The 13,450-nt window shown below is 46.0% G+C and overlaps 1 protein-coding gene across 1 annotated transcript in view; it reads left to right on the forward strand.

Moving 5' to 3' along the window:
- Positions 1-5,807: 5,807 nt before the first annotated feature.
- Positions 5,808-13,450, forward strand: part of INSC (INSC spindle orientation adaptor protein) — a 395,604-nt gene continuing 387,961 nt past the window's right edge. Inside the window, exon 1 of the mRNA XM_073550745.1 lies at positions 5,808-6,152. The gene's annotated coding sequence lies outside the window, so the exon portion shown is untranslated. The remainder of the gene's footprint in view (positions 6,153-13,450) is intronic.

Raw genomic sequence — 13,450 nt, forward strand, 5'->3', positions numbered from 1 at the left:
TGGGGCCAGAGATCGCTGAGGCTCACTCCATGGAGCTGCAGCCGTTTTCTTACATATGTGAAGAACTTCTGGGAATTTACAGGAAACCACGAGCTTCACCTTGTCAGAAGTAAAATAATCAGAGGGGCCCGAGCCGCGCACCAGTCTCCGGATCCGTCACTGTGTCTGAAGCGGAGGAAAGGCCTGCGCCATTATTTGTCTTTCTAAAATAACAAGATACAGTTAGGTCCTTATATATTTGGACAGAGACAACATTTTTCTAATTTTGGTTCTAGACATTACCACAATGAATTTTAAACAAAACAATTCAGATGCAGTTGAAGTTCAGACTTTCAGCTTTCATTTGAGGGTGTCCACATTAACATTGGATGAAGGGTTTAGGAGTTTCAGCTCCTTAACATGGGCCACCCTGTTTTTAAAGGGACCAAATGTAATTGGACAATTGACTCCAAGGCTATTTCATGGACAGGTGTGGGCAATCCCTGGATGAATTTGCACCCCCCAAAGTGCCCTGGATGAATTTGCACCCCCTATAAATAGAACACCACAACGCAGACGGTGACAACCCTGGCACACGGTGCAAACACGTTTCCTGCAGCGGTGCTCCAGGTGCGCCGAACGTCTGTGGAGAAAATCCAATCTACCAGAAGATTTCATCCATTTTAAGTTTATGCTTAGAACATATAGCACTGCCCTTCACCTCTCCAAACAAACCTATTTCAACACCCTCATCACCTCACTGTCCAATAACCCGAAACGTCTCTTTGACACTTTTCATTCTCTACTCAATCCAAGAGTACAGGCCCCAACCACGGAGCTCCGAGCTGACGATCTGGCCAATTACTTCAAAGAAAAAATTGACCAGATCCGACAGGAAATTATCTCCCAATCCCCTCATACCATGCACTGTCCTCCCTCCCCCACTGCATCGAACTCACTCTCTGATTTTGAACCAGTCACAGAAGAAGAAGTAAGCAGGCTCCTTGCATCTTCTCACCCAAATACTTGCACCAGTGACCCATTTCCGTCACAGCTCCTCCAGTCCCTTTCCCCTGCTGTCACCCCTCACCTAACTAAAATATTTAACCTCTCTCTCTCTTCTGGTATTTTTCCCTTCTCATTTAAGCATGCCATCATACATCCACTACTTAAAAAACCATCCCTCGACCAAAACTGTGCCGCTAACTATAGACCTGTCTCTAATCTTCCCTTCATCTCTAAACTCCTGGAACGCCTGGTCCACTCCCGTCTTATCCGCTATCTCTCAGAAAACTCTCTTCTCGACCCTCTCCAATCCGGTTTCCGCTCTTTACACTCCACTGAAACTGCCCTCACTAAAGTCTCTAATGATCTGCTAACAGCTAAATCAAATGGTCACTACTCCATGCTAATTCTCTTGGATCTCTCTGCAGCTTTCGACACTGTGGATCATCAGCTCCTCCTCACTATGCTCCGTTCCATTGGCCTCAAGGACACCGTTCTCTCCTGGTTCTCCTCCTATCTCTCCGACCGCTCCTTTACTGTATCTTTTGCCGGCTCCTCCTCCTCTCATCTTCCCCTTACTGTTGGGGTCCCCCAAGGATCGGTTCTAGGCCCCCTCCTCTTCTCCTTGTACACTGCCCCTATTGGTCAAACAATCAGTAGATTTGGTTTCCAGTACCATCTCTATGCTGATGACACCCAATTATACGCTTCTTCTCCTGACATCACGCCAGCCTTTCTAGAAAACACCGGCGATTGTCTAAACGCTGTGTCTAACATCATGTCCTCACTATATCTGAAACTGAACCTGTCAAACACTGAACTCCTGGTGTTTCCTCCCTCTACTAATGTACCTATACCCGACATTGCCATTTCTGTGTGTGGTTCCACTATTACTCCCCAGCAACAGGCCCGCTGTCTTGGGGTCATACTTGATTCCGAGCTTTCCTTTGCCCCCCACATTCGATCACTGGCTCGCTCTTGTCATCTGCACCTCAAAAACATTTCTAGAATTCGACCTTTTCTTACCTTTGACTCTGCAAAAACTCTTACTGTTTCTCTTATTCATTCTCGTCTCGACTATTGTAACTCTCTTCTAATCGGTCTCCCTCTTACCAAACTCTCCCCCCTCCAATCTGTCTTGAATGCTGCAGCCAGGATCATATTCCTCACCAATCGTTACACCGATGCCTCTACCTTGTGCCAGTCATTACACTGGCTACCCATCCACTCCAGAATTCAGTATAAACTTATTACCCTCACTCACAAAGCCCTCCATGGCTCAGCACCACCCTACATCTCCTCCCTTGTTTCAGTATACCACCCTACCCGCGCCCTCCGTTCTGCTGATGACCTGAGATTAGCATCCTCAATAGTCAGAACCTCCCACTCCCGTCTCCAAGACTTTACACGTGCCGCGCCAATTCTTTGGAATGCACTTCCCAGGTCAATACGATTAGTCCCCAATCCCCACAATTTTAAGCGTGTCCTGAAAACGCATTTATTCAGACTGGCCTACCACCCCAACACATTAACCTAATCTATCCCTGTGTGGCAGAGCCAAAAGTTTTACCATAACCAGGTTCCCCGCATCATGTTCCCACATGCTTTATGCATCCATTAGCCCTCTGTGTCTGTACTGTTACACACTTAACATTATGGCTGGTCCATACAATCAGGGTAACTGTTACCACCCACCTTTCGTGTCTCCCTCTTTCCTCATAGACTGTAAGCTTGCGAGCAGGGCCCTCACTCCTCTTGGTATTTGTTATAATCTACTGTATGTGATTATTGTTATGCTGTAATGTCTATTGTCTGTACAAATCCCCTCTGAAATGTAAAGTGCTGCGGAATATGTCGGCGCTATAAAAATAAAATTTATTATTATTATTAATCCCTTCGTTATGTCATTCTCAATTAAGCAGATAAAAGGCCTGGAGTTGATCTGTGGTGTGATGCTTGCATTTGGAAGGTTTAGCTGTGAAGGAAACAAGCGGTCAAAGGAGCTCTCCATGCAGGTGAAACAAGCCATCCTTAAGCTGCAAAAACAGAAAAAACCCATCCGAGAAATTGCTACAACATTAGGAGGGGCAAAATCTACAGTTTGGTGCATCCTGAGAAAGAAAGAAAGCACTGGTGAACTCATCAATGCAAAAAGACCTGGGCGCCCACGGAAGACAACAGTGGTGGATGATCGCAGAATAATCTCCATGGTGAAGAGAAATCCCTTCACAACAGCCAACCAAGTGACCAACACTCTCCAGGAGGCAGGCGTATCAATATCCAAATCTACCATAAAGAGAAGACTGCATGAAAGTAAATACAGAGGGGTCACTGCACGGTGCGAGCCGCTCATAAGCATCAAGAGTCACAAGGCTAGACTGGACTCTGCTAAAAAACATCTAAAAAAGCCAGCACAGTTAATAATCTTTATTTTATAATAATCTTTATTTTTATATAGCGCTAACATATTCCGCAGCGCTTTACAGTTTGCACACATTTCATCACTGTCCCCGATGAGGCTCACAATCTGAATTCCCTATCAGTATGTCTTTGGAGTGTGGGAGGAAACCGGAGTGCCCGGAGGAAACCCACGCAAACACGGGGAGAACATACAAACTCCTTGCAGATGTTGTCCTTCTGGACGAACATTCTTTGGGCAGATGAAACCAAGATCAACCTCTACCAGAATGATGGAAAGAGAAAAGTATGGTGAAGGCGTGGTCCAGCTCATAATCCAAAGCATACCACATCATCTGTAAGACACGGCGGAGGCAGTGTGATGGCTTGGGCATGCATGGCTGCCAGTGGCACTGGGTCACTAGTGTTTATTGATGATGTGACACAGGACAGAAGCAGCCGAATGAATTCTGAGCTATTCAGAGCCATACTGTGTGCTCAGATCCAGCCAAATGCAGCCAGACTGATTGTCCATCTCTAGTATGAAACGACAACCAATGACCTAAAACATAAAGCCAAAGCAACCCAGGAGTTTACTAAAGCAAAGAAGTGGAATATTCTTGAAGGGCCAAGTTAGTCACCTGATCTCAACCCAGTTGAGCATGCATTTCACTTATTAAAGACTAAACTTCAGACAGAAAGGCCCACAACCAAACAGCAACTGAAAACCACCGCAGTGAAGGCCTGGCAGAGCATCAAAAAGGAGGAAACACAGCGTCTGGTGATGTCCATGAGTTCAAGACTTCAGGCAGTCATTGCCAACAAAGGGTTTTCAACCAAGTACTAGAAATGAACATTTTATTTAGAATTATTTAATCTGTCCAATTACTTTTGGTCCCTTTAAAAACAGGGTGGCACATGTTAAGGAGCTGAAACTCCTAATCCCTTCATCCAATGTTAATGTGGAGACCCTCAAATGAAAGCTGAAAGTCTGAACCTCAACTGCATCTGAAGTGTTTTGTTTAAAATTCATTGTGGTAATGTCTAGAACCAAAACTAGAAAAATGTTGTGTCTGTCCAAATATATATGGACCTAACTGTAAGTAACAGGGAGAGAGATGGTGGGGGTGGTGACTGCTGTGGAAGTACAACCCTCAGCACAGCCAGCATCCCCACTGGTGGAGGTTCTCCATACAGAACTGTCAATCATCGCCCTCATTTCTGACACCCTCGTCACTGAGCTTGTCTGTGATTGCCGGTGTTGTCAGGAGGCAGAAATGGGGCTGAATTATTAGGACTCACCCTCTGTACCTGACGCTCAGTTACAGAGTCGTGGACCATCCAGCCGCTCTCCTTTCATACCTGGGATCTCTGTTTGCCATCTGTGCATGTATCATCCGTGTGACATAAACCGCCAGACTGATACATTGTAACAAACCACCAGCCTGCTGTGCTTAGAGGACTGTCTACACTGTGACAGCGGAGAAGCGTCAGGTTTGTGCACGTTTACAGCCTGCGAATATAATCAATGTCACTGTGCACAGACAGCAAGCAGAGATCTTAAAACGGACAATTCACGGCATTTCCACCAATTTCTTAGCATGACTTCCTCCTAATTAGCGCCTTTGTTAGTTGCGACTTTTGTGGTTTAATTTTTTTATTTTTATGTCAATTTCACTATTCCAGATGTTTTAGATCCATGAAATGTGACTTTAAAAATAAAAAAGTCACAAAGTTTGCCACCGCTCTTCTCCCGTCCCCAGAGGGCCTTTACCCATGCCAGATATTGTTTCATTTTGCCAAACGTCTGACTTTTAGAAAAAGTTGCAAAACAAGAAAAAAAAAAAAGACTATTTAGGGCTGCAAGCCCAATTCATGAACCACGTCCTCTTCATCAAAATGGCGCACATCAGTGAAAACCACATAAATTAAGAAAAAATGTAAGTAAATGATGAACAGGAGCCAAAGAGTGTTAGCAGCTTGTCTCAATGCTGCGTGCCTGCGACCAGGAGGAGCAGCGCTCGCCAATACCCTCATCGTGGGATCGGAGCTGGAGGTGCAGATGGATTTTCTCTTTTCACGTGAAATTCCTGCTGCATCTGCCGAGGCTCCTGTACATAATGCAGAAGGATTGTTTATAGCGAGGATGCTGGGGTTAGTAGTCCACCTGAGAGCCATTGGTGCAGACCTGGTAGACCAGGGGAGGACACAGGGGCCCAAGGGTTGAGGGGCCACATCTACCACCAGAGAGGCTGGAATTGTGCACTGTATTGCGCCATTAGGCGGCAGAGGGCCCGTCTCCGGGGCCCTCGTCTGTCGGGGTCTTCAGTGTTGTAGACCTTGCTCTGCACACAGACTTTCTGCTGCTCCAGTTATTTTCTCGGCTCCGCTCACATTTCCTCCAGTCTCTAATTACAATCCTCAAAGTTCTGACCGACAAGCACGAAAATGGGGCCTCACCGCAAATCTGTGAAAACAGCACAAAAATAGAACGACTCCAAGAGATTCTGGGCTGCAGCCCCAGCGAAAAGTATGCACAGTCTCCCTGGCAGAAGACGTGGTGGAAGGAGCCGCACGCTGCTGAAGAATCCAGCCCCGTGAGCTGCGGAAGACGTGGTGGAAGGAGCTGGGCGCAGCTGAAGAATCCGGACCCGTGAGCTGCGGAAGACGTGGTGGAAGGAGCTGGGCGCAGCTGAAGAGTCCGGACCCGTGAGTTGGCATTCCTGCATGGCCGAGCCTTCCCGCTACAGCCTCTGACGCTGCCGCTGCCTGTGAGTATCTGGCAACTTTCTGTTCCCTTCCCGCATCTGCACCTTGTGACTGTGACAATGTATCCACCTGTGCACTGGTGTTATAGACGCCGCGTGATACAAAGTTATATTCCAGAACACAGATGAGAATATGTTCGGAAAACAATCACCAAACATAAATTCGGCAGAAATATGGTACATTCCGATTCGTGATCGGTAGCACAAGCATTTTTCTTAAAATCGGAAAAAGTCGGTAACATTCGGTATAAGTGCAGGAAAAAAATTTTGTTGTCACGAAAGTTTTTTCAAGTAGATAAAAGCCGGCAATTCATGTGCCGTGTACAGCGTGACAGGTTAGAAGCTGTGCAAACCGTGATGGAAAACAGTTTGAGCGCCTGCGCTGATAACATGTAAGGGCTTTTGTATTATTGTTCAGAATAAAATTTAATTGTCAATGTTATGCTTGTGATAGTAAATATAATTTTATATGTAAATCAAAATAAATGTTACTATTTTCTGTACACCTACTTTTGGACCACCCTGTATACATAATATATATTTACATAGAAGTAAAGCCAGCAATTCAGCAGCCGTGTACTGTAAAATCACTGCAGGAGCCATCAGGATAGAATAGATGGATTACATACAGTAAATACACATAGAATAGGTAAATATATATATATAGATATCAGTGACAAATACAATTAGTACAGAGTGTGTGCAGCTTAATGTACATGTATTTAATTAATCAAAGATTATTTTTGTGAAAAAAAATGGCATGGGCTCCCGTATAATCTTTGCAACCAGCAGAGGGAAAGCCAACGGCTGGGGGCTGATGTTTATAGCCTAGGAAGGGGGTAATACCCATGGAGCTTCCCAGGCTATTAATATCAGTTCACAGCTGTATAATTAGCCTTTACTGCCTATTAAAATGGGGGACCCTAAAAAAATGACATAGGGTTCATCTATAATTAATAACCAACAAAGGCTAGGCAGACAGCTGCAGGCTAATATTAATAGCCTAGAAAAGGGCCATGGACATTGCCCCCCCCGGCTAAAAACATCAGTTCTCAGCTGCCCCAGAAAAGGCGCATCTCTAAGATGTGCCAATTCTGGCACAGAGCCTCGCTCTTCCCACTTGCCCTGTAGCGGTGGCAAGTTGGGTGATGATTGGGAGGATTGATGTCACCTTTGTATTGTCAGGTGACATCAAGCCCCGATATGTCATGACCCAACAGGGGATTGGTCAGCGGACAGCACAACGCTCACACAATGGGATGGAAATGGGGAGAGGAAGGCCCTACCAACAGGGAATGAGGGATGGACACCTGAGCTCCAACCCAAGCCTATCCCTGCACTCCCCTAATGCCCTAAATGGGTCCTTCCCCCGCCGCTGTCACGAACCTCGTCCCTCGCTGTCTCCTCGCACTGCCCTGGTTAGTGCACTGGCTGGCAAGGGCGCTAGCATTACCACTGCAGATGGTACAACACAGGAAGTGGTGACAAGCACGACACAGACAAGGTAAAAACACCACACTTAGCTTCCAGACTCCGCTGTCAAGCTCCACACCGCAGGGGACACAGAAACCGGACTACAAACTCCAGAAATAGCTGATACAGTGCTGACACCAGAGAGCTGCAACTGCACGGCTGGTTTCCATAGAATAACTTTATCACCAACAGTCAGCTGATGCATCAGTTGACCATTTAAAGGATGGTGGAAGTGGTCACCACCCACATCAGCTGAACTAGCAATTCAGCAGCTACAGCACACTGCCAGCAAGGGAAACTGACATTAACCCCCACTGGCCTGAAGGAAGGAAAACTACATTAAATTATAGAGGAACCAGAGCTGCCACGCATCCAAAAATAGATAGTCACAGGTGTCAATAAGACGCCCCCATTACTAACCCCATAGTCACATTGTATGAAAACACAGACACCAAGAAAAAAAGTCCTTTAATTGAAAGAATGACACAGACTCCTTTAATAATCTTTATTAAACCATACTTACGACCTCACCCTTTCCCCAATGCCCTCGTCATCTGCAAAAGAGTTAAAAAAAAATAAAACAATAATATTTCTCACCTTTCCGCAGAGATGATGATAATACATTTGTCAAACGATGGGTCTAGCTTTTCTACATCTAGATGGCAGGCTGCATGGTTGCATAATGCGACCATACAGCCTGCCATCCAGCAGAGACACTGAGCAACGTCTGCTACTGCTGCCCAGTATCTCGCGGTGAACTTGTAGGACCTGTCTGACGTCTCCGCGAGCGTGAGAAAGTTCTCACGCTCCCAGTGCCTTCAGAAAGGTCCTGTGAGTTCACAGCCAATGAAATCACTTCACCTATCTGATGTTAGCACGAGCGCCGTTAGAAATATTCCCACGGCACTTGCGCTAATGTCAAAACGGTACCGGAGATGTCAGTGTCCCTGTGTCCATGTGCTGCATTATTGCCACACAGACCCGTGCCAGGGAAGAAGCGCTACAGTAAGCGCTATTCCCTGGTGCCAGGTGCTGAAGACTGCTCTCATCATCCTCCCCTGCTCTGCCGGCGATCAGCATGAGCAGGAGAGAATGATGAGACTTATATTCAAGTGAGAACAATGACAGCAGGTGGCGGCTTTTGGGACTATTACTCCCATCAGCCTACAGCTGCTGCCGTTAATAACAGCGAGAGCAGGAGCAGCTGGGAGTATTCATCAGTCGCCGCCTGTGTTATAAATAAATAAATAAATAAATGAAAATAATCAGCGTGGATTGCCTGTATTTTTAATAATCAGCCAGGCAAAATTCACAGCTAGGGGCTGCAACCCTCAGCTGTCACTTTCAGCAAGGCTGGTTATCAAGAATAGAGGGGTACCCACTCCTTATTTATAATTATATAAATGAATAATTTAAAAAAACAGCGTCCCCCTCCCATTTTTAACAACCAGCCTTGCTAAAGCAGACAGCTGGAGGCTGGTATTCTCAGGCTGGTAAGGGGCCATGGATATAGGCCCCCCAGCCTAAAAATCGCAGCCTGCAGTTGCCCAGAAAAGGCCCATCTATTAGATCTTTTACCACTTGCCCTGTAGCGGTGGTAATTGGGGTTCATATTTGTGGGGTTGATGTCACCTTTGTATTGTCCGGTGACATCAAGCCCACGGCTTAGTAATGGAGAGTCGTCTATGACACCTATCCATTACTAATCCTATAGTTGTATGGTAAATAAAGACACAGCCAGAATAAAGTACGGTATTTCTTAGAAATAAGACAACACAGTTTTCCATTTTATTTAAAAATAACACAGTTATACTCACCTAACGCCTATTCCACCAAAGCCCTCGTCTCCTGTAATAATACTAAAATAAACAACAATATCCCTCACCTGTCCGTTGTTCTGTCCCACATCGTAATCCATGTCTGGAGGATTAATAGTTTTTAACCTGGACGTTGCCAAGATACATCTGTCCAGGCTGAGAACCACTAGTGACTAAGCTGCTGTGAGCACAGCGTCAGTGACCAGCGGTGACTTCATTGAGGTTACGTCCGGTATCTCAGGCTGTGTTCCCAGCAGGGCTGAACTGCCATGACTTCAGCACCATGGGAAAAAATCAGTAATGAGGTCACTGCCGTTCAAGCTCAGTGAATTCACTGCAGATCATGGTGAGAAATTCTCACGGTGATCTGCTGTGAAATCGCTGAGCTTGAACTGCGGTGAACTCCGTGACTTTTTCCCACGGTGCTAGCAGGGACCTCACTGAGGTCACCTTAGTTCAGCCCGGTTGGGAACTCATTCTTAGTGACTGGAGGTAACCTTGATGATGTCACCGCTGGTCACTGATGCTGCGATCACAGCAGCTCAGTCACCAGTGGTTCTGAACCCGGACGGTCGAATCTTGGCACCGTCCAGTTAAAAACTATTAATCCCCTTGAAATGGATTATGATGTGGGACAGAATGACCAACAGGTGAGGGATATTGTGATTTTATTTTAGTTTTATTACAGGAGACGAAGGGTTCGGTGGAATTAGTCTTTAGGTGAGTATAACTGTTTGTTATTTTTAAATAAAATGGAAAACTGTGTTTAGTCTTATTTTTAATAAAGGACTTTATTCTGGCTTGTGTTTATTTCCCAAATAACTATAGGATAAGTAATGGATAGGTTTCTTAAAGACACCTCCATTATTACTAAGCCGTGGACTTGATGTCACCTGACAATACAAAAGTGACATCAACCCCAAAAATATGAATCCCACTTCCCATCGCTACAGGGCAAGTAGGAAGAGCCCAGTAAAGCGCCAGACTTGGCACATCTAATGAGCCTTTTTCTGGGCGCCTGTGGACTGCTATTTATAGGCTGGGGGTGCCAATATCCATGGCCTCTTACTAGCCTGAGAATACCAGCACCCAGCTGTCTGCTTTAGCAAGGCTGGTTGTCAAAAATGGGGGGGTTCTGATTTCAATCAATGTAATCTATGAAAATTTGGACATAAGGGGGTTTGATAATTTTATATTTGTTAAGTTTATTTTTGCTTCTATTCAGGCATAGGTGATAAGCATGTTTAAATACGTTCTTTATAACAATTCAATGCAACGTTTATAACTTGTAATATGCAATTTCATGACAAAATCAATAAAAATGATGTTTAAAAAAAAAAAAATGGGGGGGTGACCTCATGCTGTTTTTTTTTTTATTATTATTATTTATTTAAATAATAAATAAATACGGCGTGGGGACCCCTCTATTCTAGATAACCAGCCTTGCTGAGAGTTGCAGCCCCCAACTGTGAGTTTTGCCTGGCTGGTTATCAAAAATACAGTGAAGCCCACGCAGATTTTTTTTTAAATTATTTATTTACAGTGCATGCTGATGAATACTCCCATCCCACTCCTGCTCTCACTTATTAGCAGCAGCAGGCGTAGGCTGATAGAAGCAGTAGTCCCATCAGTTGACATCAGTGACCAGAGGTAAAATTAATACCTCCGATCACAGCTGAGTCCTCACGTTGTCTTTTGACAACGCCGGCGGGGATGATTTCACCGCCTTTCAGAAGCGCTACTCCCGTGTTTCCCACGCTGTCACATACCGGCTTTTGTGCTGTGTAAATCGACGATTAAATCGATGAACATTGCAAATGCGCCGAACCGAATATTGAAATATTCGTTCATCTCTAATACTAACTCCACTCAGCACAATCTGCACCACTCCACATTCATAAAATGTGGCCCTTAACAAGGTTGATGAAAGTGACACCAGTGCAGCTTTAATTAAGCCTAGTAACTCTCTCCACAATGTGTCACATGGAAAAGTGTTTGTTCTTGTCTTATTTAAAGTGCCCCTGTCAGCAGGATTGTGCTCAGTGCTACAGACAGTGTCAGGTCAGCGCCGCTATACTGATTACACTGATACCTGTCAGCAGGATTGTGCTCAGTGACTACAGACAGTGTCAGGTCGGTGCTGTTATACTGATTACACTGATACCTGTGATCAGGATTGTGCTCAGTGCTACAGACAGTGTCAGGTCGGTGCTGTTATACTGATTACACTGATACCTGTGATCAGGATTGTGCTCAGTGACTACAGACAGTGTCAGGTCGGTGCTGTTATACTGATTACACTGATACCTGTCAGCAGGATTGTGCTCAGTGACTACAGACAGTGTCAGGTCAGCGCCGTTATACTGATTACACTGATACCTGTCAGCAGGATTGTGCTCAGTGACTACAGACAGTGTCAGCTCGGTGCTGTTATACTGATTACACTGATACCTGTGATCAGGATTGTGCTCAGTGACTACAGACAGTGTCAGGTCGGTGCTGTTATACTGATTACACTGATACCTGTCAGCAGGATTGTGCTCAGTGACTACAGACAGTGTCAGGTCAGCGCCGTTATACTGATTACACTGATACCTGTCAGCAGGATTGTGCTCAGGGACTACAGACAGTGTCAGGTCGGCGCTGTTATACTGATTACACTGATACCTGTGATCAGGATTGTGCTCAGTGACTACAGACAGTGTCAGGTCAGCGCCGTTATACTGATTACACTGATACCTGTCAGCAGGATTGTGCTCAGGGACTACAGACAGTGTCAGGTCGGCGCTGTTATACTGATTACACTGATACCTGTGATCAGGATTGTGCTCAGTGACTACAGACAGTGTCAGGTCAGCGCCGTTATACTGATTACACTGATACCTGGTGATAAAATCCGTCTTGTGGTTGTTGTGGAATCTGTGTCAGTAGTTTTCAGTTAATGAGATTTTGGTGCTCTGAGGCGGCCTGTGGGCCGCCTGTGGCCGGGGCTGTGGGCGGGGCTGTTGGCAGCCTGTGGTCTGGGCTGTGGGCAGGCTGGGGCTGTGGGTGGAGTTGTGGGCGGAGTTGTGGGCAGCCTATGGCTGGGGCTATGGGCGACCTGTGGGTGAGGTTGTGGGCAGCCTGTGGCTGGGGCTGTGGGTGGCCTGGGGTTGTGGGCAGCCTGGGGCTGTGGGCGGGGCTTTGGCACTATGTGTTCTGTTGTGATGATATTGTTTCCTGATAAATGTGGCTCCATCGCCGGAGCTTCTGATCACACTTGTTGTGCAGTAAATGTTGTGTTACTCTATCTGGCATTTTCCTTTTTGTGGCGCTGTCTCTTTAAGAGGATAGAGCATTCCAGGGAACATTCCAGCCTGTTGTCACCCTGAGTATAATCTCCATAATGAATGTGGGGAGACAATGGGGCTGTGTGTGCTGTGCACGGATACATTGTTACAGAGCGGGGATGATACATTGTATTGTTCCCTGCTCCTCCAGACTCCTCGGACATGGCACCTGTGGGTCCTGACAATGACTGCAACTATCATTCCCAAAAGTAAAGTCAGCGCAGAACACAGGTGTCCCCCAGGCAGCATGCTGCCATGCAGTGCTGTAAGGACTAGATCACATAGTATTCAGAGGCGCTTGTCATGTTCTTGGCTCAGACACGTGGCGATATCCTGCAGGTGCCGGCCGGGAGTCTCCTGGCTACAATACATTGACATCTATACGGCACATGAATGATCTGCACGGGGGAGCGGTAAAACGACGGCGAGCAGGACGCCTGAGGGGACCTAGAAAAGAAAGCAAAAATCATATTACAAACTCCCCAAAATGTGATTGATCCTGGGGCCTGATTCACAGTATGTGCAGACAGATGTTCAGTATTAGGCTTTTGAACGCAGGCGATTCCGCATGTGTTCATTGAACTGTGCAGAATCACCGCATCCTATACATTGCACTGGTGATATTTATCTTGCGGAAACTCGCGTCTCCGCTACATAAATAGACATGCTGCTGTCTGGAACG

Source organism: Dendrobates tinctorius, unplaced genomic scaffold (genome assembly GCF_039654945.1).
Source record: "Dendrobates tinctorius isolate UK_male_01 unplaced genomic scaffold, ASM3965494v1 ptg000168l, whole genome shotgun sequence".
In the NCBI taxonomy this organism is placed as follows: Eukaryota; Metazoa; Chordata; class Amphibia; order Anura; family Dendrobatidae; genus Dendrobates; species Dendrobates tinctorius.